Here is a 25744-nt window from a genome sequence, read left to right as displayed (position 1 = left end):
TGATCCATTGGAAATTCACGGTAGAGTTGTCACTTCTTGTAAGAGGGGCCAGAGATTTGCCTCTGTTTTGAAATGAGTGAGGAGGGGGAATTTTGCGCCAGCTCCCTCTCTGCCGCCGCCTCCTCCCCGCCCCCCTCCTCCCCTACCGGCTCACGCTTCCTGGCTTCCCGAGAGCCGGTGGCCGGGGGGGTGGTGGTGGTGGTGACATTGGAGATTTTGTGTGCGGCATCCTGTGCTTCTGCGCTGTGGGAGAGAGAGGGCGGGTGTCGCAAAAGGAACCGGCCTTAGCAGAGGATGGTTTCGATCCATCGACCTCTGGGTTATGGGCCCAGCACGCTCCCGCTGCGCCACTCTGCTGGCGGACGCTTGCCTCGCGCGGCCTTTTTCCTATGAGGAATATCGTGACTTATGTCCCACTCGGGGTACGGATACCTTCTGATATGTTTCTGAAGTAGGAGGAATAAACTTCCTAGCAATAAAAAGCACAAACGTCTGTGAACTCCTGTGCATGTAAGGACTCAAACAAATCTCAAAAGGGTCACGTTGGGCAAAAAAAAAAATGCCTCCCAATAGGATGTACTCTAGAATTCCACCCACCTCTATGACGTTCAAAGAGCAAAGTTACCTGGTGCTAGAAATGAGAAAGCGATCCGCTTGCAGGCAGGGTGCAATATTGACTGGTAAGGGGGACATAAGGCCATTTTCTGGACCAGTGGGCGTGTTCTCAATCTCGATCCGGGCAGCGGTGACCCGGGAGGACCATACGTACACGTCAAGTTTATGGAGCTCAGTCTACACTTAAGATCTTTGTATTTTAAGGTGCCTTAAAGTGTCCTTGAAGAAAGGGTTGGAGAAAGGGCACCACAGAGGCCTGACAAGCCAAAGGAAAGGAGAGGCGGGGCCGGGTGGGGAGAGGAGAGAGAGAACGGGGAAGGACTAGAGGCAGCAAGGGAGGGAAGCACCGAGCCGGGTTGCTTCGGGGGACCTGGGAGCTGGGCAGGTCCCATTGACTCCTCCGGTCTCAGCCTCTGAGGTTGCGCCAAGCGGCGGTGATCACCAGGCCACCAAGGAGGACGACCGGAATTCCCCCGACGGAGACACGGATGGCGAGAGCAGGTAGGTGTTCCGAGGCCCCACAGGCGACGGCAGGGGGGCGGTAGAGAAGGGCTAGGATCCCACCTGGATCCGAGGCTCCCACCCCCTCATCAGAAAATTCCCACCTTCAGCCTGCCGGCGGGACACATCTAAATGCCCATTTTGGTTGCATTTGGCCCCTCAGGCTCCTGGACTCAGGCCCCTCTCTCCCACAAGTGCCCTCCTCTCCCCCAACCAGCGCACGCACACGTACACACACGCACACGCGCGCGCGCACACAACCACACACACACACACACACACACCCCAGAAAAGACCATCTGACCAGCACTGAGGCTTGCAGCCAGAACCCTCCAGACAGACGGACCCGGGTGGAGCCTGGAGCCCCAGTCCACTATGCGCTCACACTGCTCGCCACAAGCAACACGAGGCCCCCGAGTTTCCCAGAAAGGCAGTGCCAACTGCCCTAGGACAGGCCACTGTGCTAACCAACCGCACCCGGAGCTTGCAACTCACAGCACAAACCCAAGAGGCCTCAGCTTCCCCCTCGTCATCCTCCGAAGAGGGGAAAAGGCCTGTTTCCAACCAAGAGGACATCCCAAGGATCTGATACGCCCTCCCGCCTGACAGAGCCAAAAGCTGACAGAACAGAGGAAAGGACACTTTTCAAGACACCAAACATCAGACAAAGAAGGATGGTGGAGTCCCTGACAGGAAAAAAAAAAAAAAAAAATGAATGAAGCCACCCTGCTGGGACTTGAGGTGAGAAGCACGAGGGTGGTACCGTCGTTCTCACCTCCTGGAGCGAGTTTCCAGGCCCTGGTGCAAGGAGAACAGGAACCCAGGCCGGAGGCTGGTGAACTCCCTGGGTGGAGGAGCGTCCAGGAGACCAAAACTGCTGGAGCTGGCAGGGCAGAGTATCAGAAGGGACGGGGCCGTGATAAGAGACCACGCCAGAAAGAAGGCTGCGTTGAGCTTAATACTGCTCAGCGCGTGCAGGTAGGGAAGCTGCCAAGCCTGGGGAAAGAAAGACGCCCCGCAGGGATCAGAGCAGTGAGTGACAACGATCCTGAATTGTCCTTGCAAGGCAGAAGCCACGGTGCTATCTCCTGATCGCAAGATCCAGGTCTGACTCCCGTCCTTAAAAAAGGAAAAGAAAAAGAAAACAAAAGCTTGCGTTTTGTGGTTCTTGTTCAAAGTGACCAAACGCGCTGCGCCTGCGGAGGGCCAGAAAGGTATCCCGAACCAATCGAGCTACCGTGGTGTTTCCTCGCAGGGCAACCTCGGCTGCGGGTTAAGAGTCTTCAGAAACGTGGGAAAAGGACAACCGCTTAAGAGCTCCTCTTAGTATCTGTTGAGGCTTTGAGAAAGGACGTTGATCGCGCGACTGCTTTGGGAAGACCGTTGAAAATCCAATAAGCTTTAAACCAGTGGTGCCAAATAACCTTCCCCACATCTCCCTCCACCCCCGCCTTTCTTTCTTTCTTTCTTTCTTTCTTTCTTTCTTTCTTTCTTTCTTTCTTTCTTTCTTTCTTTCTTTCTTTCTTTTCTTTCTTTCTTTTTCTCTGTTCGGCACCGGCGCCCACTCTCGTCGCCCTCGGTTCCCTGGCATGACTCTGTCCTCCGCCCATTCGGGGGCGGGAGATGGATGGACACGGACCACGGGCCCGGACCAAACGCATGAACTTAACTGGCAGCCGAGGACGGAGTTGGGATCTGAGGGCCGGCGAGGAATACGAGGGTACCGGATTCGGGACGACTGGGCGCCCTGTCCGCTAGCTAATTCCCTGGTCTCCGTAGGTCCAGGAGCGAGTTTCCTGGAGGACCAGGGCGCCGGGCGCCCTCCTCCGGGAGGCGGCTAAAGAGAGTGGCCCGTACGGGGATCGAACCGCGACCTTGGCGTTATAGCCACCACGCTCTACCAACTGAGCTAACCGGCCCTCGACAGCTGCGGACTTCCTGGGTTTTCTGTTTCGGGGGGGGGGGGGTTGGGCTTGTTTCCTTGTTTCTTTGTTGCCCTCCTCCGCCCTCCCTCCGCCCCCCCCAACCTTTTCTGAAGTGTCAACTTGCAAGTGATCGTTACTGCTACGCGCGCGTTCGCTGCGTTGGTTGGAGGGACTTGGTACTGTTGTTCCTCTAGGGAGGCTTTGTTGCTGTTGCCTTGCATCTTGGTACTGTTGTTTCTCTAGGGAGACTTTGTTGCTGTCGCCTTGCATCCTCAATCAAAAGAATGAGACGCTTTCTCTGAAGGGAAAACCAAAAGGAACGGAGGAAAGAAAGAGCACTGGTTTGAAAGTCGTCCTCCTAGGTTTGACAGAGGAAGCGGAAGCTTTTGGAGGAAGCTGCGGCTAAGGCCCTGGAATCCATGCAGGTATGGGCTCATTTGCAAGAGCAAATGGCTGGCAATCGGCCCCGGCCCTTGGGGGTGAGCCCGGGGTCCCCTCCTGAGGAGCGGAATAGGGCGCCTGAAGGAGATAGTCCCCCTCGTCGCAGAGGTCCCCCCGAGGTCGCTCTCCGGGGACACCTCTCTCCTCGATGTACCTGTGTCCTCTGCAGGTTCCTCCAGCGTTCCGGGAAAAGTGCAAAAGACAGGCGCTGTTCCCGCCCGGTTTCGAACCGGGGACCTTTCGCGTGTGAGGCGAACGTGATAACCACTACACTACGGAAACCCTGCTCCGCTGCGTCCTTGTTATTTGCCTCCCCCTCCCTTCCCGAACACCCCCGTCCCCGTCCCCAGCCCCCCACCCCCACCCCCACCGCCTCCACTGGGGACCAAAAGCGAGAAGAGACTTCTCTGGGAAGCCCAGGGCGAGCAACACTGAATTCCTCTTTTCTCTTTTCCTTTTCCTTTTTTTTTATTTTCGCGAAATGATACTGCGCTTTTCTAATTGAAATGAGTAATACCGACGTCAGGGAGTCGCACCAGGCGAGCACGAATGCCGAAGGCAAGATGTTCCTGTCCCAAGGCAGGACATTTTAGGCAGCCTTCGGCTTCGGTGGGTTTCTGAACATTGCTCGGTTTCTGTTCTGTTCGGGTTTACCTGAGCTTAGGGAAGTTCTGCGTGTGGTCGCCATCTCTTGGTGTCGGAAAATGATCGCAGGAGAGGAAGCGGGATTCGGGGCACTTGACCTCCGGACGCTGCTCGGTCTGTGTCCGGCGGTGCTTGACCGGGAAAAACCGAAGGACGGAGAGGAGGAACGCCCACTGGTCTGGCAGGCAGTCCTCTCTTGTTCCTCTCGGACCTCGAGTCTGCGCCAACGGGACACTCACCGACCAGAGTCCGACTACAGTTGCTGCTCTTGATAACAGCGTCAATGTCCTGTAATTGCTGTGACAGACAGCCTCGTTAAGGTACTCCGTCGGTTTGGGTCAGCAGGGGGGCAAGCTGAGGGAACAGATCCCCGAGCCACGGGCCACCCGGCCAGAGGCTCCTAAACCGGACACATCTTGCCTCCCGAAACGGTGACTGAGAAATGCCACGCGTCGGTGGTTAATGCCAGCTTCTTTGGTCTTCCCCTTGAAGAACACCCCGAGCGCAAAGACCAAGTTGGCGTGGACGCGAGGCTTGTCTTCCACTCGCGTGCTCGGCGCCCCGCAATAAAAGCCTTCGTTTGGTTCAAACACCTGCGGACTGAGTTTGGCTGGTTTTCTGTGCCGATGGCCCACCAGACCTTTGCTGCGTTGCGCATGGAGCAGCCAGGTACTCATGGGGTCTCCGAAAGGTAAGGTGGTTTGGTTTGGTTGAACGTTCCTTGACTAAATTCTGGGAAGGAATTTTTAAAAGATTTAAGCGAAAGCGCAGCCTCAGGCGGCGGCCGGTTAGCTCAGTTGGTTAGAGCGTGGTGCTAATAACGCCAAGGTCGCGGGTTCGATCCCCGTACGGGCCAGCCTGACTTTTACGCCTCACCCACCATCCAAGGTGGGTGGGTGGCATGTGTTCCCGTGTAGTTAGTTGATTGAGCCTCGGAGCCCACGACGGCTTACTTAGGAAGGAAGAAGAGCAACACGTTGGTTCTCCCCTAAATTTTGAGAGCGTCGAACCGGCTCTCTCCTGGCGGTCGCGGCTCTGGCAGGCGAGCTCCGCCGGGCTTGAATGTAGAGAGTGGGCGTCAGGACCAGCTCCGACAGCCGCTCCCGTAACCCCGGCCTTTCTGGATTTAACAGGTCCTCGGTCAAAGCCTCCTCTCTTTTGAACAGGAAATGGGTGGGTGGGGTAACCCAGTGAGAATAACATTGGCGAAGGCGCTCGGAGACCCACGTGGTTTTTCTTTTTCCTTCGTCGTCGTCTTCCTCCTCCTCCTCTGCGCGTCTTCTCTCAAAAGCCTTTTGGATTTGAAACTGTGTGTAGGTCTCTCTGTGTGATCCTTTCCCCAGATTCGCGGAACGAGGTGGAAACCGAGAGCTCCTGTCAGCTTGCGGCTGTCCGTTTGCTGGCCTTTGGAGGGTCCTTGGGTGTTCGGCAAGAGGCAGGATGGCAGGGAGGGGTGGCAAGCAGCAAAGCGAGAGCGACATCGGAAGAATTGGTTTGGGTGGATGCCGGAAGGCGGGTGTGTCAAAAGAGACACGAGCCAGCCAGGAGTCGAACCTAGAATCTTCTGATCCGTAGTCAGACGCGTTATCCATTGCGCCACTGGCCCGCCTGCTCGGGCCACCCCCAAGGTCCCTCTTTGTCAAAGATAGGCTGCAGACGGCGTTCGTTGCGCTACGAGGAGAGCGAGAACCACCCACCTGCGGACTCCCACAGATTTCATGTCGCTTGTGCAAAGGTTCCTCACTACAACTCTGTGTTCCACCTCCCCACTGAAGATAACAAGCGACCTCGACTCTTAGAACTTCCCGTACATGGCAGAAAGAATGCTATTCCTTTAAAGCAATTTTTCACCTGGGCGTGCCCTTGGCACAGTTTTGCCCTCTGTTAGCCTGCCGTGCTTCCCCCTTCGTCCTATAGTCTTACACACTCCCATGGCTACTGATTATGTGTGCAAGGGCGGTTAATGACGGCCCTGTCTTCTTGTCAACGAAGCGTCTGTCATGAGAGAAAGCTCGTGTCTTTGGAAATGCATTTGGTTGTACGAATCACACACCTTTTTCTCTTCCTGTTGAAAGACCACTACTCACTAAGAGGGACAATCCTGACCAAATGCCGTGACGAATCGGGCGTCGGATAAAAGCAGGCAAAAGTACACGGTAAAGGCCGAAAGAGGCAACAGTTCCATAGCGGCACCCCCACTTCAGAAATCATACTGCCCACAGACTGTTGGGACTGAGGGACTGATTTAATACCACCGAGACTCCAAACAGACAGATATGCTCTCTTTAGACGACGTGGTTATTGGTTTATCGCAGTTTTCAAATCAGGCAAAGGCGACACCCCCCCACACACACACACACACACTCCCCCACACCCCCACCGCCTCACAATGTAAAACTGCCTTGAGAGGAGGATCTCTGGGTTGAAAGAGAGGAAGAAGCGAGACACGGTGTAGTGATGTTCTCTAATGGAGCGGACCGGGAATCCAGAGAGCAGGGTGTCCTCATCCCCGCTCGGCCGTCTTTTGCCAAATGGCCTGGGCAATAAAAGAGAGGTGAGCAGCGCTAGGAGAAATGGGAAGGTTCATTGAGAGAGTTTGAGGAAGTTTTACTTGAAGGAGTAAGGATGGGGGTCAAGTTCATGGATGAGGAAATGTCAACCAGGGACGGAAAAGTCTTTGAGGTGGAACATAGAACACGGGCACACATCCGTGGTAAACAAGAGGGACTGGTCACAAATAGGGAGAGCACTGTGGTTGGAGGGAAAGGGGCGGTGAGGTATGAAATGAGGCTGAAGACGTAGGAGTGGCCTTGGAGAGGATTTCAGGCCATAGTCTTCAGGGTCACGCGATAACACAGCTATAACACATTTTAGGTGACGGTTGGCTCTTTTAGCAACACCGTCTTCTGCCTTTTTATCCCTTCGTCCCGGTAAAGTTCACGGAATTTGACATCTGGGGTCTGACACGATCTACATCAAAAACCCCCAAACCCAAACCCAAGAAACCGCTGAAGTTCCCCCAAAACAGGTTGAGGGGAAAACAAACCAACAAAGAGCCGCTCAGGCGTTTGGATCCCACCACACCCCTCAGCCCACCAGGGCCAAGAGCCCGGCAAATGCGGCTTCCCCGAGTGGAATTCCGACTAGCGACCGCCGCCGCTGCCGCCCGACCGTACCGAGCTCTGTAAATGCAGATGCACTGATAGCTCAGATGTGGCAGTAAAATTGCCCGGGACGTGCTTTCCCCCATGTTCCCGCCTTGTACCCGGTTGTTGACGGAAAGAATCAACGAACGATCTACGTATTCTAGGAAGAGAAACGCCTTTTATATCCCGGGACACAGCCTCTCAGAGAGCCCCGAGCAACTGCTTCAGAGAAGCGTGGATTTCAGCACAGGCTGGTGTCTTGTCAGAACAAAGAGCGCCAAACCCGACGGGGCACCTTCCTTTAAGGTTCCCCAAAAGACGGAGCAGCAGGCACAGGGCGAGTCCGTCTGGCCCAGGCACCTGGCAAGTACTACTAGCCCCCAGGTCCCAGGAAGGGAGGCATGTACGCGTTTTCTTTAAAACGAACCGCCTTTCTTCGGGTAACGCGCCCTCGGCTTTAAAGGTTAATGGTTAAAGCAGACGTCCAAGACAAGTTTAATAGGTCACAGAGCAGGCAGCCCTAGCTAGCAAAAAGGCTTAGTTAATTCACAGTTAACCCAGAATGACTTTCCCATATCTTCTTAGGTGAACACGTCTTCCTTAACAGTCAAGGAGAAGTAGCATGTGCCGAATGTCGTGGGGTTTGTGTGTGTGTGTTTTTTTAAATAACCAAAAATCTGTACCGCGAACACGCACACATCACCAACTCAGTATCCTGTTGAAACACGTGGGCCCCTCTCCTTTCTCCCTGGTGAGACATTCCTCCCAGAGCCCAGCAAATGCAAAGCGCGCGCCGCGTGGGCCTGACTCGGAACAGTCAAGGTCCCGACTCCGCGAACAGTCGGGCTCCTTGGTCGCGACGCGGACCGTCTCCTCCTGCTGGGCGCGCACCTCGAGCGGAGCCGAACGCTGGAAAGACCCCAGGGGAGACGCTGCGGGACCAGATACCCTGCTTGCGAGGTCCCCAGCGCCCGAGTCCGTGTATGCGTGTCCCACAGACTTGCCTCTAAACACGCACGCAGGGAAGCCCACTCCGACCCCATTCCAATGCGGCCAGGACCGTTCTGGGCCCAAACGCCACTGGCTTTTGAGCCCCGTGAAGCAGGAGGTCTCTGGGCCCAAAGGACAACTCGTGGAAGCGGCAGGGCCCGGGGGTGATGCGTCTGGGGCTGCAGACCCGGGCACGCCGCCTGCGCTTCCAGAAAAGGGGAGACGTGGCCTCGACGGCGTGCGTGGAAACACCTGAGCAGAGAGAGAGGCATCGACCGGCGCGGACCGCGGGCCTAGTCCGTGAGGGTGCTGGCGGGGTGAGGACGGCGGGCCCCGGGGAAGGAGGAGAAAAAAGGAAAGGACAGGCAAGTTAAGCAAAGATCCCGTGCAGTCGGGGAGACGGGATACTTTTCCAATGCGTTTCCTCCATCCTCTGCGCCATTCCTTTCCACCTTCTCCGCATACGCATTTCCTACTGACGGTTTCCGAAAGTATTTCTGGCAAGAAAAAAATGTCGGACATGGAAGACTTGTGCTAGCACCACCCTTGGTTTCTGGATTTGTTTGACTTTAGTCTACTTGTTCGACTGAATGCCTCCCTCCCTTCCCTCATTTCTTCCTTGACACTGCAGTGGGCATTCCTCAGCTGCGTACCGCTTCTTTGGTTACTTTTCATGAAGTGCCTGTTCAAATCTTTTGCCTATAGACGACCCGTGGACGTGACAACAATCAAGCCTGTTGAAGGAAATTTTGGAAAATACTCCATGCCTTTGAGATGAGCAGCTGCATGTTAGGCATCACGTAGCAAGGGCCCGGCAGAGAAGAAAGGTTGATAGAGCCAAACCGAACACCTCGAAGGCCCGGGAAGAGAAGCCCTAGCCAGACTGGAAGGACATACGCATGATACAAACTTGGTCAAAGGTGCTGGATGCAGAGGAATCGAGGAGTCTTCAAATTCATTAGGGACTTGAGTAAGAAGGAGGTCTGAGCACGGCTGGTGTGCGGACGTGGAAGGCTGGGGATCCCCGGGAGCAAGCACCTGGTACAGCGGACAGGGTGGCAAAAGCCTGCAGGGGGCGGTGTTTCCGCCCGGTTTCGAACCGGGGACCTTTCGCGTGTAAGGCGAATGTGCTGACCACTACACCACGGAAACGGCCCGGAGGTCGCCGCCGTTTCACATCGCCCATGAAAGGGCGTGCTCATTTCCTTCGCGTCCCCAAGTGCAGCATTTACTATCTCTCCCTTCGTCTATTTTCAATCTCGGTACTTTGCTTTCCCCGCTCCCCGCACTCACTCCCCCCCCCCCCCCCGTCACAATTTGGTTCAAAGAAGACTACAGAAAGTCTATGATTCATAATGCAGCATGACTTAAAGGCAGTGTCCAAAGTCCTTCCCAACAGCAGACAGGGTAAGAGCACACTCCTAGGGCGTTTGATGACAAGAAGCTACCTGGTACGGTTATCCTGTGACTTTGATTTCGATGTCTCTTCCTCACCATAGATAGGAGCCAGGACCCACCCCACGGGTGCCCTCCGGACCACCAGACTTGTGGCAATGCTTGTCTGGAGGTGACAACTGAGCAGGGGTGGGCATGGGCTCTGCCCAGTCGACTCTAAGGACGGGGGTGACAAGCGGAGGAGTAGTGTTTGGGAATTCACGTGCCTGGACTTTATGCTGACTGAGAGAATCTAGGAGTCACCAGCCAATCTTTTATCCAGTGTCATTCGTCCTGTCTTGCAGTGCCTGTGCTTTGAATGAGCTCAATCTGTTCCACAGACCACCTACTTGCCTAGGCCTTATTATTATTATTATTATTATTATTATTATTATTATTATTATTATTATTCCTTTGTAATCTGATCTCCATTGTTTCAGGCTTCCCTTCCCGGCGTCGCCTCCTCCGAGGAATTCAGCACAGGACAGCTCTGCATCAGCATCTTTTTGACAAAAGCAAATTTGAAAACTCTTGCGCTCAGCCACTAAAACTTGGGTCAGTCATAGTGTTCCAGGGGACAAAAGAGTGATGACACTTTCCCAAGCAGCAACATTGGAGTCTCCCCCCCGCCTTTCCCCTGACCTCCAGTTGGCAGCATAAACGATGGCTTCTTGTTTTTTAATACTTGATTAGAATGTCCTTAAAAGAAAGTAATGAACAGCCCACAATGTACCCAATCCTCCAATCCTGACCTAGACCCTGGAGCTACCAGGTGTCCTGAAAAAGTGTACAGGCCTGGGATAGCAAAGGGCACATGCACTGATGATTATAAGAGGATGGCAGGAAATCAGTGAGTAACTGGTGAACTTGCCACATGGAAACCACAGAGATAAGCGCTTATGCCTCTTCCCAGAAGCATAGAAAAGGGGTACTTTCCCAACTCTTAGTGTCAAGGAGACTCTTCCTGAAGAAGTGACCGCTGATCTGAGTCTTACTAGTTGGAAAGAAGTGAATTGGTTGAGGCAGAGGGGAATCTGGCATTCGGGAGAGGAGCACAGCAAGAGAAAGCAAGGTTTTTTGGGGGGAGATTCCAAAGGAGCTCAGCTAACGAGGCATGGCCCAGGGAGAAGTAAGACAAAGTGGCAAAATATGAGTCAGAGCAGGAAGAATGGGCTCTGGTGGGGTTGGGGCGTCCACTTAACGCTTTGATGGGGTGGGATGTGGAGAGTGGGGAAAGTGTGAAGAAGAGAAATGACCCTTTCCTTTTCAAGCTGAAGACCCCTCTGTGTGCTTGCTAGGCAGGTAAGGAATTCAAGGGGCCAAGAATGGAGACACAGGAATGAGGAAGGGGCTTTGATGAAGGAAAGAGTGTGGTGGCTCAAGGCGAAGGCGGAGCTCTCACATCAGGGAGATGGGAGAGGGAAATCCCACAGGGAGGAGAGGGAAAAGAATCAGCAATTGACTTTGATCGGCTAGTGGAGGCGGTGGCTGGAGTCAAGTTTAAGCCCTGTTTCCTCGCTGAGACAGAACCTTGGAAAAGAGTGTCCACTTAACAGGCGAGAGAAGGAATCCATTTTGGGCTGTGCTGAGTGCTAAGTGCCCATGTGCCCTACAACTGGAGATGGAAACAGGAGATTAAAGGGGGGAGGGGCCTGGGCAAGACTGGTAGACTTGGAGGTGACGAGTTAGTCCCAACATGATGCTACAGAGACAATTACGGGAGATGCAGAGATGAAAGAAGAAAGAACAACCCAGCATCTCTTTGAGAGGGTAGTGTTTTGGTGGTGGAATCATAACCGTACTGCCAGTTCTAATAAGTGCCCAGATATGTGAAGCTCTTCTTCATGCATTCAAGATTGGGCTTCGGCAGCCAAATGCTGTCATCGTTGTGGCTTGGGCATGGCTCCCGTGGTATGGTACTTTGCCTGGAACCAATTTCAGTGTGGAATTGTAGCAGCAGACTCGGCACCACCCCGCACCGTGAGCAGGGAGAAGAGGGTATGATGACAGGGAATAAGCTCTTAAGGCTGCCCAGGGTCTGCAGCAGAAGTCTGTCCCATGTAATGTGGAGGTTTCCACCTCTGCCTCCCATAGGAAAGATCTCCAGTTTAAAACTTGATGGGAACCCGCCCAACTTTTTCCCCCTCGACATTCCAGCATTGCCGCTCTGGGTTTCAATCTTTCCCATCCTTGATCCCGCTGACTGGTACCCCGATGCCTGTGAAATGTGCAGTGGGAGGAGGATTAAAGTGAACAGAAGTCAGTCTGCATAGACAAGGTGATTCATTAGGCTCGAGCCCCCAGGAAGGCACTAGTCAGGTCTATGAGCTGGTCAAAAAACCAAAAGTCAAGGCGGGGAGAGTTCACAGGAGAGGCAGTTTCTTTCTTGGTGGTGGTAGGTTATGGGCCATGTGAAATGTCATGGAAATCAGGAGCAGTGAGCATCCACTCACTTCAGTGGGTAGAGAAATGGGATTTCCATTAGAGCGGAGACCCTTTCGGGAAGACCTATCTCTGAGTTTACAGGTTTCATTTGGGAATCAGTTTGTAGAGACCAACGTTGTCATGAAATACCCACCCCTCCTGGCAGTGGTTCATATCCCTGTCGATCCCTTTGGCTGCCAATGGCAGTCAGCGTTCCACCCCCATTGATCCACAACATAGTTCTTCTGACACACTGCAGCCATCCCAAATGCTCACGACAGGGGCCACTAGCCTGTTAGACTGTTGTGGGGAGACACAAGCAACTGTTTGGAAGGAAGCCCTCATGAGAAATGCTGGGCTCATTACCGAAGGTAGGGGAGGAGGGCATGTGAGGAGAATGGCAAATACTTTAAAAATATTTCCTAGCGTGTGAAAAGACAAGCAGCAGATAAACTACTAAATTTCAAGTCTCAGGATTTAATGTATTTTTCCAGGTTGATTGGGGTTTTTTTTTAGAGCACGTGACTAGTAAATGCATGAGGATGTTTCTGATCAAAAAGTACTGTTTTTTTAAAAAAATGAAGTATAGTTCATATACAAGTAATACTATGAAAATTTATTTTGTCTGCAGTTTTTTAAAAATAGGACTTGGTGTGCTTGTCATTAATTTTCTCTTATTCCTTTTAGACGTAATCATTTTTCTCCCCCTTCCAAAATTTCTGGTATAGTTTGGAGTTCCATTGATGACATAAAAAGGAGGAAAGTCTCATAGCAAAACTAGATTTACACTACTCCATTTTTTTTTTTTTGTTTTTCGGTAGCCGCCGTGGCACATGGAACTTCCTGGGCCATAGATTGAATCTGAACCATAGCTGTGTCCCACAGCATAGCTGTGGCAGCACTGGATCACTTACCCCACTGCATCTGGGGCCAGGGAATCCATCAGGCACCTCTGCAGTGATCTGAGCCACTGCAGTAGGATTCTTAACCCAGTGCACCATAGAGGGAGCTCCTATACTACTTTAATTTGTTTTAGAATTTTTTTCTTGTTCTTCTATTTCTTTTGGATTTGATTTGACTCAAGGCAAATGAGTAAAAACAACTGCATATTAATGAATGTAGAAAAGAGATGTAAATATACAAAAGTACAGCACTCAAAAGCAGACCCATTGGAATTAAATCACTATGTTACTAGCCGTGCCTCACAAATGATGATTCGTGTAACAGTTGTGTAAATGTCAGTTGTCTGGGAGCTTATAAAAATGCTGACTTTCGTCCCCATTGCCTAGGTAGTAATTAGAAAATCCTCATTGTAATGGGTCACCGGGGCATTTATATGCTTACAAACTTTTACGACGCATGGCCCTAAGGCACTACTCAGTGTGCCCAAAAGCTATGTAGTTCAAAATTGGGGGCAACGGGAGGGGAGAGATTTACTTAATGAGCCATTTAAGAAAAACAGATATCCTACTTGTAAAAGTTCCATGTGACAAAATAATTGAAGAGATCACACAAAATCTGCCTGGCAATTGTCTGAGACCTGATCTGAAAAGGCAATGGAAAGACCAAGAAGTAATTGTCTTAAGCACATATAATGTTCATTTCATAATGTTATGGCAAGTGTTCTGAGTTTTAAGCACAGATGATTTTGGTGTTCCTTTTACCGGCTATTGGGAGAGTTGTTGTTATTATCGTTTTTTTTTTTTTTTTTTTTTTTTTTAAAGTAAGCTACTCATGAATGGTGTCCCCTTTTACTGGTGGGACTTCAAGAAATGTAAATTTCAATTTATGAAAGCTGTATTTAAAACACCACCCCTTTAGGCCCTGCTGGGATTCGAACCCAGGATCTCCTGTTTACTAGACAGGCGCTTTCACCAACTAAGCCACAGAGCCAAGCCCGAGTGGATGGTGATGCACATATTTTTTGGAGGAGATTTCATTTTCCTGTTTGACCAATGCAGTTCTCAAGAATTTTTGATCAAGGGAAGAGCCTTGAGACTATTCAGGATTTTCATCTAGTTTTTACTTTCTCTCGCCTGAAAGGTGCAGGGCAGTTTATATGCTGTGCTAAGGCCAAAAACAAACAAACAAACAAACAAACAAACAAACAAAACCACAAAAACTTTCTTATGTGTATTAATGGGAACGACTAAGGTAAATTAGGGACCACCTGAAGTTAGGCACATCAGAAATGCCTAAATCTTTGGGCATTGCGCACCCGCGGGCGCACCCCCCCGACACACCTCCACACACCAAAAAACAAACAAACCAGCGTTTTGTAACCTATGAATTCCTCAAGAACAAAAAGGAAGGAGTGATTAATATTGTTTGGAAGATGTCTGATCTTTGTGAACAGCTCATCAAAGAACATTGAACTGGCTACCCTTCTTTCTGAAAAACTTGGATTTTATCTTTTTCCTTTTTACAAATTAAAGTATAGTTGATTTACAATGTTGTGCCAATTTCTTCTGAACAGCAGACTCAATCATATCTATATATACAATCTCAAAATATTATTTTTAATAACGGTCTATCCCAGGAGATTGGATATTATTTCCTGTGCTATACCGTAGGACCTTATTGTTTATCCATTCTAAATTTAATAGTTTACATCTACTAACCTTAAACTCTAGAATAGAACCACATATGATAGGTAAACTGAGGTTTGCTGAGCAGGATGTAACAAAGAAATGTGGTTAAGATGTTTATTGACCCAAATGAAAATGTTTTAGGGCCAAGAGAGGAAAGAAAACATTTTGGATATCCCTTAAAACTTTGTGAGAGAAACCCACCAATTTTTCAGTGTTGATGAAATATTTTTGTAGAGTATTTGGCTATCTTCCATTATGGGTTTGTCTGACATTTTTTACATGATTGGTTTGGTGTCATAGATTTTGGAGGGAAAGACCACAGAGGTGAAGTACTTGTCTCATCACATCAGATCAAATGTTACATGATATGAGTATAGCTTATCATTAGTGATGCTAATCTTGATCATTTTTTAAGGTAGTGTTTGGCATTTTTTTCTCCCTTGTGAAGTTCTTATTTTTACCTACTACCTACTCTACTATTTAGAAGCCCCTCACTATGTATGGCCCATATTTAAGAAGGGAGGGGATTGAGCTCCATCTCCTGGTGGTGATGGGGGGAATGTTTACTCAGTTGGAATGCTTCAGTAAGGAAAATTTATCCCTTCTCTTCTATTCAGTTATTTATTCAATCAGTACAGACTCATGAATATATATTGTATACTTTGGATTATAATCCCAAATCATACTATGTGTTGTTCAAAATGTTCCAGCTTTGGCCATTGGGAGCTCTTTCCCTCTTATAGACAGATGCATGCAGCCGGCACAACAAAAAACAAAACAAAACAAAACAAAAAACAAAAAACAGTTGATAAAGTTGTTTCTTTCCTGCTGTGTTGAAAAAAAATTTTTTTTTTTTTACTCAACGAATTTGGTTACATTTATAGTTGTGCAACGATCAGTACAACCCCTGCTGTGTTGTTCTTCCCAAGTGTGGAAGTGTAGAAAGGGTGGGTGGCTCCACAATCTGTTTTTGGACCAAAATAATCCAATGAGGTCAGTTTCTTTGAAAGTACCAGTTACCCAGTGTGTGCGGGGAGAATATGCCCAAAGCCTCTATATTTCCCCAGGTGGACCACTCATCTGTTATCCCTTTGCCCTGTAGATGGTTGTCAAAACAGTACTTAAACCTTGAAGAAAATCAAAGTTTTTTTTTTTTTTTTTTTTAAGTTCCCAGCAAGAGGTTAGTCTCTCAGTGGGCCTGAGACTGGAAGAGCCTGCATCTATGTATTAATAAACATCAGAAAAAAAACAACTCGATGTGGCCCGTACGGGGATCGAACCCGCGACCTTGGCGTTATTAGCACCACGCTCTAACCAACTGAGCTAACCGGCCACCGGTTAACAATGGACTCCCTCTTCAGAAACTAAATAAAAACGAAACAAAATGATTTCCTCAAATTCCTCCCGGGAGGGGGGCGGGAGAGGGAGGAGTGGCAACACAAAGAACCCAAACCACCACAAACTAACATTAAAAAAAACCCCACCAAACTCCACATTCTTCCTATTTCTCTCTTTTGCTTGGGGGTTGCGGGGGGTATGTGTGTCTGGGGGATGCGCTCTCAGACTGACGGTTGAAGGAAGGACAGATCGAAGTCCGGGAGTGAGGCGTCCTTCCTACGCAAGAAAGGCGGGAGGCAAACACCAAGCTGCTCCCAGCCAGATTTGGAACTGACCGCGGAGCATCACAAAGCAGGGCGCCTGTGAGAGCTGCCTGCGGATTCTCCGCTCCTGGAGACCTTTGGAACAGATCCGATGTCGCAAGACCTGGGAACTTGCACTCTCTGGCCGCCGGGCCTCGGACTGATCCCGCGGTCACCAAGACCTGAAATACCTCCCACCCATTGCGCCATGGGGTGGGCGCGGTACTGGAGCAGAACGAAGTTCCCAGAATTAGGGGCCTTTATCTGGACCTGGAGAGAAACGTCTAGATCTGAGAAGGTGGCAGCGTCGAGGCTCAAATTGAGCAACTTTGGAAGAACAGGCAGAAACATCGGCACCTCCCAGGAGCAGAGCAGCCTGACTTTGTTCTCAGCCGTGAAGGACCTCCTCTGAAAACCCTCAAAACTTCTCCCGTGATGGTTAGAGTTGGCTCTGATTCACTGCAGTAAGGGGAAATGTTTCATTCAGGAGGGGCGTGTGTAAGGGATTTTGATGTAACACCAGGCACCTTTTTCATAGGAAAAAGGAAAATAGTTTGATATTTTTGAAACTGGTTGTCAAAAGACCCTTAACTACAGGATTAGTTAAGCAATTTAAATTTTTGAGGGTGCTTGATTTGGTATAGAGAATTTCCCCCACCATTTCTGCCACCACACACATACCCTTTCCGTTATAAGCTTGGTAGGGAAATAAAAGCTCTGGGCATAAAACTGAGATGACTGGGTTTAAATAGTTTTACTGCCTTTGTTGCTGTGAGATGCTCAGTAACTTTTAGGGATCTCATTGTTCTCATCTCCAAAATTGAGTATAAAAATCTAGCTGATGCACGGATTAAATAAGTATTTTGAATGCCTATTATATGCCAGATACTTCTCTAAGTAATGAAGATATAGAATTAAATAAGTAGAGAAAGTCTTTAGGAAGCATATAATTACAAGTAAAATGAAATATTAGGCAAATCACACAACATAGTAAAAGATGAGGAATGTTACAGATCAAAATGAAGCCTGAAATGCAGAAGAGTGCTGAGAACTAGGGAATTTGCTGATTCAATTGTGCTTGCTCCCTACCCCTTAAAACACTTAAACCCTGATTCTGTAAATATATATTGAGTCAGACAATGGCACAAAATGTTTCTACCTGAAATGAGCTAAGGCAAGTTAGGAGTCAAGTTCTGAGATATTGGAACCAGGTCGTGGTTTATTTACTCAAAGCTCATGTAGCCACCCAAAGGAAGATGTCAGCATTAACTACAATGGGGTGCCTTTAAAGGGAGTAAATCCTCTTTGCTCAGAAAACTGCTTTCTGGTTATAAAGACTATGCATTCTGATTTCCGCCCTGCCCACCTTAGGTTATATGAGTGGGCAAGGGATTTGTTGGGGATGGTAAGAATTGAGACAGAAAAGGACATGTTCATGTGAAAATTTATATATGACATTGGACTTTAGGATATCATGGAAGGTTTTACATAATGGAGGCATGGAATGAAAGTTTGATGGAGTAACGACTGATTCAAGACAAAAACAAAGCAAGAATCCAAACAAGTACTGATGACAAATTAAACAAGCATGTTGAAACCTGAATATACTGATGAAATTTCCAGCCAAATAATTTTTAAAATGAATTTTAAAATACCTAAGGTCCAGAAGACTCGGATTGTGTTATATCTGTGCTATTTATATTAAAAACCATTTAGAACCCATCTTGCTGAGACCAGCTCAGCAGGTGAGGGCTGAAGAATGGGCACTGTGACACTGAAGAAAAGATTAACATAAAATAAGACACAGAGACATTTAATTTAATCAAAGGTGGGAACCGAGGGACTCAAGATCTCATGGACCAAGAGCGCTGCCTCAAGAAACCACACTGTTTTTATTATGTTCTTTAGGATTACTTCAAGTGAGGAAGAGGCTGCAAGTGCAGAATAGTTGTTGTTGTTGTTTTAAAGTCACATAGCTGGTTAACTCTTACTCTGACCTTTAGGCATTTAACAATCATTAGCATTGAGGAAGGCTGGCATCGGCTGTTTATGCATAGCATCTAGAGAACCACCTTTGTGCTTGCACAGACAGCGTGCCTATCTGTGGCAACCAGGTGTGCCTAGGTTTGCACCCCGTTCTCCTTGCTGATGCCTATCCTGCTAACAACTCCTCATAGACCCCTTGGAACCATGAGGCTCCTCTTCCTCTTATCTTAACAGGACGTATCATGCTGTGCAAACAGCATGCCTATCTGCACAGGTCCAGCATGCCTAGACTGACACATTTTGTCCTCCTTCAGCTGACCACGTAAATGACTTATGCCTTTTGGTCTTTGTTCTTAAGCTTAAATTATTTACCAGCACTGCGACTGTTTTTCAAGCAGGAATATAGGGTAGAGGTAAAGCAAGACAAGATGGACTTTTCAGCATAGAAAATGGAAGCAGAGAGGCTAAGAAAGTTATAGAAACATGTCTCCCAACATGTTCCCCTTTTTGCTTTTGTAGGAGGATGAAAATAGATCTTGCAACTTCTTTTGTCATTACTTCTTGGATTGCCAGCTTCATGCATCTATAGACTAAATAGACAATCATTAAGAATCCTAGAAAAGCAATTAATGATCTGATCATTCCTCCACCAAAACCTTTAAACCATTTAAAATAATTATTTTTAAATCTTCCAGAATATTATCCAGTACCTCTTTATGAAGTATATTTTGTAGAGAGGACTTTTGAATACTCAGGACTCTAGTCTGCAGTTTCTTTATATCCAGTGTCAACTCATCCAAGTGACCTTGCAGATGCCTCTTAATTTGTTCTCATGATGTTTCACTAGAGTTGTGTTCATACAGAGTAACACAGTAAGAAGTAACATTCCAATCACACTTTAGCTGACTTTGTAATCTCAAATTTTGGACTTCATCTCCCAGAACCAAAATAGCATTTTCTAAATCAGTAAGTTTATGATTAATTTAGCCATCATCCTTCTCCTGGGGTCCAGAGTCAAGGGATGCTTCCTGGGCTCACTCATGATAGATATGGTTTGATTCTTCTTGATGGAATCCAAACATGTTGTAGTCAGTGACCTGGTGAGATACAAGCTTATCCCCTACCCCATGTAATAAGCTTTCCCGGGGACCAGATGTTTGTTAATGGATCCTGCCACCCAATCAGGGGCTGTTCAGCCTAGGGTAGGTTAATCTTATTTCCTTCTGAGGCCAAATATAAAAAATTTAGAGTGAATAAAGTTTTAAGTGAAAGTGTGTGTTGTGACGTAAGTATTCCTGTGTCTCCCCCTTTTTGTTTTTGAAGAGCCTGCTTCACAGATAAATTGGCTCGTTCTCCAATTGCCTGTCCTTGGGGGTTGTAAGGGAGATCGGTGGAGTGAGCAACATGCCATGTGTCCAGAAACATTTTAAATTGAGAACTGATATAAGCTGGACCATTATCACTTTAAATTGCCTACGGCAGGCCCATAACTGCAAAACAGGCATGTAAATCATGACTAATGTGTTTAGCAGATTCACCAGATTGAGCAGTAGCCCAAATACATTTACAGCAAGTGTCAATACACACCTGAATGAAGGACCATTTTCCAAAAGACAATAATGAGTAACATCCATTTGCCAGAGAGCATTTGGGATGAGTCCCCTAGCAGTAACTCCAGGCTCAGATTGAGAAGGATTGTTAAAAATCTGACATGCAGGGCATTGACGGACAATTTTTTTTGGCTTTAGTCCCGGTTATTCCAAATCTCTTTTTAAGGCCTTGAGCATTCAAGTGTGTCAAATCGTGAAAATGTGGAGCTTCTTGTAACACGGGTGCCACCAAGTGGTCAATTTCTTTATTTCCTGCAATTAGAGACCCAGGTAAGTTAGTGTGTGCTCTGATACAGGTAATATAAAATGGCTATCTTCTTTCCCTTGTAACAGTTTGCAATTCTGTAAACAAGTCAAATAACAAGACAGGTAAATTTTGTTTAATGATAGCGGTCTCAATCATTTTGGCAGTATGAACCACATATGCCGAATTGGAAAGTGTATTGATTGGTTCAGGATAGTCCCTCAAGGCATGGATTACAGCAGTTAGTTTGGCCTGTCGGGTGGAAAGGCCAGGAGTCTCTATAATTTTAGATTTATTAGCCACATATCCGGCCTTCCCTTTACTAGTCCCATCAGTAAAGATCACAGGGGCCCCTATGATGGGTGAATACTTCAACTTTTTTGGAAGAACCCATTGAGGTCGCTTTACAAATTGTAGAATAGGGTTTCTTGGATAATGATTATCTAATGATCTTACATAGTTTTGAAAACAATTTTGGATTTTCTTAACAGTTAAACTAGCAATTACCTGACTCAAATCTTTCCTGGACATTTGTATCGCGAGTACGACCTTTTAGAATAAGCTGTGCCATCAGGTCCAGGTACAAAGACAAAGATTTTGTGACATTATTGGAAAGAAAAAGCCACTTGAGATTCCCCTGGGAGGATGAGGGGAAGGTATAATAACTAACTCAATGAGCTGACCCGACTCAGTTGGGAGTTCTGTATTTTATTTTCAATCTTTTTTGGTTTGCTTCTGCAGTTAGAGAGTGGGGGACTCTTTAACTTAGAATCTCCTCTAATTAAGGAGAAAAGGTTTGACAATCTACATGTAGGGATCCCCAAAAAAGGTTGGAGCCAATTAATGTCTCCTAGCAGTTTTTGTAAATCATTTAATGTAGAAATTTGATCTCTTCTTAATTTTACCTTTTGGGGGCGAACAGTAGTACGTTCAACCACAGTTCCAAAATATTGATATGGACTTTTTACTTGAATCTTTTCAGGGGCAATAATCAATCCTGCTCCCTTCAGACAGGACTGTAGACATTGAAAAGCCTCAGTCAGCTGCTCCCATGAGGGTGCAGTACAAAGTATATCATCCATATAATGAACAACATAGCATTTAGAGAATTGTGGTGGGACTGGCTCAACAACTGAGGCCACATAATACTGACACAGGGTAGGGTTGTTTAACATACCTTGAGGCAGGACCTTCCATTGATAAGGCTTTCTAGGGGCCATATTGTTTATTGCTGGTACTGAAAAGGCAATTTTTTCCCCTATCTTCTGGGTGTAAAGGAATTGTGAAAAAGCAGACTTTCAAGTCTAGGACAATTAAGGGCCAGTCAGCTGGTATCATACTAGGAGATGGGAGGCCTGGTTGAAGGGCACCCATAAGCTGAATTATAGCATTTATTCCTCTTAAATCTGTTAAGAATCTCCATTTTCCTGATTTTTTTTTTTTCTGTATAACAAACACTGGAAAGTTCTAAGGACTAAAGGATTCTTCTATATGGCCCTTCTCTAATTGTTCTTGGACAAGGTCATTTAAAACCTTTGATTTTTCTGAAGAAAGAGGCCGCCGCTCAACCCAAGCCAATTTTTCTGTAGTCCATTTTAATCCAATAGGTTCAGGAGATGCACAAGTATTTTTACAAGCAGTGGCCGCTAATGAAAAGGCCAGTGTCTCATACCAGATCTGTCCATTTTGATCTCAGGTTCGATAGGCTCCACTCTCCCCTGATGATATCACCCTAACTCCAATCTGGGAATGAAACCCTGTTTCCATAACATTTTTTGGCTTTGATGACTGTATTGATCTGATGTTGGTATATAAATATTTGTGTGCCACTGTTGTAATAAATCTTTCCCCCATAAATGGACAGGGAGTTCAGCAACATAAGGTTGCAATCTGGCTGGTTGCCCCTCTGGTCCTTCACAATTAAGCCATCGGGCACTCGTTCTGAGACCCTCTGCTTTTCCAGACCCAGTGACTTCCATATTGGTGGCTGAAGAGGCCAGGTGTCTGGCCAATGTAAATGGCTAATGACTGAAACATCAGCCCTGGTATCAATCAATCCTCTAAAAGACTTTCCGTTTATGACAACTCGACAAGTGGGTCGTTCCTCTAGGACCTTTTCTGACAAAAACACTCCTGCTCCTCCAGTGGTACCGAACCCCTTCTAAGACTATTCCCCTCTTCTCCCTTTTGTACGGGCAACCTGAGCAATCCGATCCCCCTTATTAATTTTCCAAGGAACCGTAGTGGAAACCATCACTTGTACTTTACCATCCCCTACATTATCCAATATCCCGGTGTGAATCCGAACCCCTTGTTCTGTTAGCCCTGCCCTTCCTACCATCAATCCTACAGTATCTGCCAATAATGGTTTTTCCAATTTAGTTGTACTAGAAGCAGGAGCTTCACTAGGAAGGAGAATCAAACCCTGTAAACTAGGGAGCTCTATTGTGATGCTGAACCCCCCTGGCTCCTGTGGAGTGTAGTCCCAGGGAATCTCGCATCATGAACTCCATCGGGGTTGGCGGGATCAATGCCTGGAGCCACTGCTTCCCTGACAGTTACTGGAGAGGCTAGATGTGTAGCATCCAAATTGCCTTCCCTTTGAGCCTGTGAAATTCCCTGTTGAATGGACAACAGATGGTGCTCAGGGATAACGCTCATTTTCTTTACAACCCAAGAAGAAGCGGAGGCTCGATGAGTCCTCCTCACCTCACTCCTTATAGGGGGCCACTGGGGGATATCAAAATCAGAAGGAGGACAAATTGGAGCCAAAAGTTATGACAATTGTGTTCAGGGACTGTACATTCAGGTTCCTCAAACAAATGGGTAAGCACTCCTTCTTCTTCCTCTAGGTCCTCCATAGTCTGCAAATGTTCCCAAACTGATTTAATTAAACTCCACGTGCTCCAAATGGACACAGGAATCGGAACACCCTCATCGAGTAATGTTTTAAGTTCCGTTCCTACCTGTCCCCATGTTTTTAGATCTAACATCCCTAACGTAGGAAACCAATCACAATGTTTCTCCATCGTCTGCAGAAGTTCCAAAAGCTTGCTTTCACTTGTTTTTGCATTCCCTGCTTTAAGGAGTTTTTCTAACAGACAAATAGAAGGACCATAGTGACCTGCATTTACAAGATTTCCCATGTTTCCCTGTAAATACCTGAGAGAAGGAACTTACCAGCAGGATTTCTTTAGCGTGGCCAAGTGAAATTCTTCCTTGATCTGAGGGCTCCAAAGCACTTCCAGTGGAGTGGAGATCCGCTGTCATCGAGGCCCTTCTGTCTTCGAGCCCCATGTTGGGCACCACTTGCTGAGACCAGCTCAGCAGGTGAGGGCTGAAAAATGGGAGCTGTGAAGCTGAAGAAAAGGTTAATATAAAACAAGACACAGCGACGTTTAATTTATTCAAAGGTGGGAACGGGGGGGGGGGGGGAGGGACTCAAGATCTCATGGATCAAGAGCACCGTCTCAAGAAACCACACTGTTTTTATTGTGGTTTTAGGATTACATCAAGTGAGGAGGGGGCTGTAGGTGCAGGATATAGTTCTTTTATTATTTTAAAAGTCACGTAGCTGGTAGTTGGTTCAGCTTTACTCTGACCTTTAGGCTTTTAACAGTCATTAGCATTGAGGAAGCCTGGCGCCAGCTGTCTAGGCATAGCATCTGGAGAATCACCATTGTGTTTCTGCAGAGGCCTGCCTAGGTTTGCACCCCTTCTCCTTGCTGATGCATATCCAGCTAACGATGCCTCATAAACCCCCTGGGGTCATGAAGCTCCTCTTCCTCTTATCTTAACAGGACATATCATGCTGTGCAAATGGCATGCCTCGGCCAATGCGTCATGTCCTCCTTCAGCTGACCACGTAAATGACTTATGCCTTTTGGTCTTTGTTCTTAAGCTTAAATTATTTACCAGCACTGCAACTGTTTTTCAAGCAGGAATACAGGGTGGAGGTAAAGCAAGGCAAGATGGACTTTTCAGCATAGAAAATGGAAGCAGAGGCGTTCCTGTCGTGGCGCATTGGTTAACAAATCCGACTAGGAACCATGAGGTTTCGGGTTCGGTCCCTGCCCTTGCTCAGTGGGTTAACGATCCGGCGTTGCCGTGAGCTGTGGTGTAGGTTGCAGACACGGCTCGGGTCCCGAGTTGCTGTGGCTCTGGCGTAGGCCGGTGGCTACAGCTCCGATTCGACCCCTAGCCTGGGAACCTCCATATGCCGTGGGAGCGGCCCAAGAAATAGCAACAACAACAAAAAAGACAAAAAAAAAAAACCTTTAAAAAAAAAAAGAAAATGGAAGCAGAGAGGCTAAGAAAAAGTTGTAGAAACACGTCTCCCAACACCATCTTTTTTTTTCTTTTCTTTCTTTTTTTTTTTTTGTCTTTTTGCCTTTTCTAGGGCTGCTCCTGCGGCATATGGAGGTTCCCAGGCTAGGAGCTGTAGCTGCTGGCCTACACCACAGCCATAGGGGTTGAATTGGAGCTGTAGCTGCTGGCCTACACCACAGCCACAGCAACTTGGGATGCGAGCCACGTCTGTGACCTACACCACAGCTCACGGCAATGCCGGATCCCTAACCCACTGAGCAAGGCCAGGGATCGAACTCGAAACCTCATGGTTCCTAGTCGGATTCATTAACCACTGAGCCATGACGGGAACTCCCTTTTTTTTTTTTTTTTTTTTTTTTAAATGAGAGTTGCAACATTTATTTCAGGTTCTCTCTGTTCCCCCTAAATATGTTGAATTTCCAATCCCTAGTACCCCAGAATGTGACCTTATTTGGAAATAGGGTCTCTACAGAGGTAATCAAGTTAAAAAGAAGTTATTAGGGTGAGCCCTAGACCTGAATTATGTTGTTCTTATAAAAAGGGGAAATTGGGCACAAAGGCAGATACACACAGGGGGGAAGAAGATATGAAAACACACAGGAAGAAGATGACCATATGACTGGAGTGGTGTATCTATAAGCCAAAGAACACAAGAATTACTGGTAAACACCAGAAGCTAAAAGAGGCAAAGTTCTTTAGAACTGTCAGAGAGAGAATCGCCCTGCCAATATCTTGATTTTTAACATCTAGCCCTAGCCTCCCGAATTTTGAGACAAGAAATTTCTGTTGTTTTAAGCTACCAAGTTTTCCACTTAGCTGGAAGCACTACTGATTGAGGAAAGCTTAAAAACAACCTCTGACCCATCACGCGTTGATCATTAAATTACGCTGACTCGAGGGAATTCCTTAAGAAGCAAAGCATAAGGATCAACACAAGGGGGAAAATTAAGCAATGACATCAAAAGTTGCACACTATAGGGAGGAAAAGACTTCACAGAAACAGTCCAGGTAAATCACTAAACAAACAAATAGCAACAACAAGGCCCAGCAGGGGGAAAATCATAATCCAGGATTGCTAATTTATGTTATCTACATGTCTGGGTAGGACAAAAAATCATGCGACATGCAAAAAAAAAAAAAGGCAAATATAATCCATGCACAGATGAAAAAAAAGATAGAAAGCTCAACAATATTGTGCTAAATGAACAGAGTCAGTTGCTCAA

General features: G+C 47.5%; 7 non-coding genes across 7 annotated transcripts; 1 reads left to right on the top strand and 6 right to left on the bottom strand.

Annotated features, from left to right (window-relative positions):
- Window positions 1–285: 285 nt before the first annotated feature.
- TRNAM-CAU (transfer RNA methionine (anticodon CAU)) lies at window positions 286–357 on the bottom strand. The gene has a single exon. It is a non-coding gene; the product is annotated as a tRNA-Met (tRNA).
- Window positions 358–3691: 3334 nt separating this feature from the next.
- On the bottom strand, window positions 3692–3764 carry TRNAV-CAC (transfer RNA valine (anticodon CAC)). Its single transcript has one exon. It is a non-coding gene; the product is annotated as a tRNA-Val (tRNA).
- Window positions 3765–4909: 1145 nt separating this feature from the next.
- Window positions 4910–4983, top strand: TRNAI-AAU (transfer RNA isoleucine (anticodon AAU)). Its single transcript has one exon. It is a non-coding gene; the product is annotated as a tRNA-Ile (tRNA).
- A 677-nt stretch (window positions 4984–5660) lies between these two features.
- On the bottom strand, window positions 5661–5733 carry TRNAR-ACG (transfer RNA arginine (anticodon ACG)). The gene has a single exon. It is a non-coding gene; the product is annotated as a tRNA-Arg (tRNA).
- Window positions 5734–9342: 3609 nt separating this feature from the next.
- Window positions 9343–9415, bottom strand: TRNAV-UAC (transfer RNA valine (anticodon UAC)). Its single transcript has one exon. It is a non-coding gene; the product is annotated as a tRNA-Val (tRNA).
- A 4525-nt stretch (window positions 9416–13940) lies between these two features.
- TRNAT-AGU (transfer RNA threonine (anticodon AGU)) lies at window positions 13941–14014 on the bottom strand. Its single transcript has one exon. It is a non-coding gene; the product is annotated as a tRNA-Thr (tRNA).
- Window positions 14015–15971: 1957 nt separating this feature from the next.
- Window positions 15972–16045, bottom strand: TRNAI-AAU (transfer RNA isoleucine (anticodon AAU)). The gene has a single exon. It is a non-coding gene; the product is annotated as a tRNA-Ile (tRNA).
- Window positions 16046–25744: the final 9699 nt, after the last annotated feature.

Source organism: Phacochoerus africanus, chromosome 9, assembly GCF_016906955.1.
Source record: "Phacochoerus africanus isolate WHEZ1 chromosome 9, ROS_Pafr_v1, whole genome shotgun sequence".
In the NCBI taxonomy this organism is placed as follows: domain Eukaryota; kingdom Metazoa; phylum Chordata; class Mammalia; order Artiodactyla; family Suidae; genus Phacochoerus; species Phacochoerus africanus.
The sequence above is the reverse complement of the archived record's forward strand: the minus strand, read 5'-3'. Positions and strand labels throughout refer to the sequence as shown.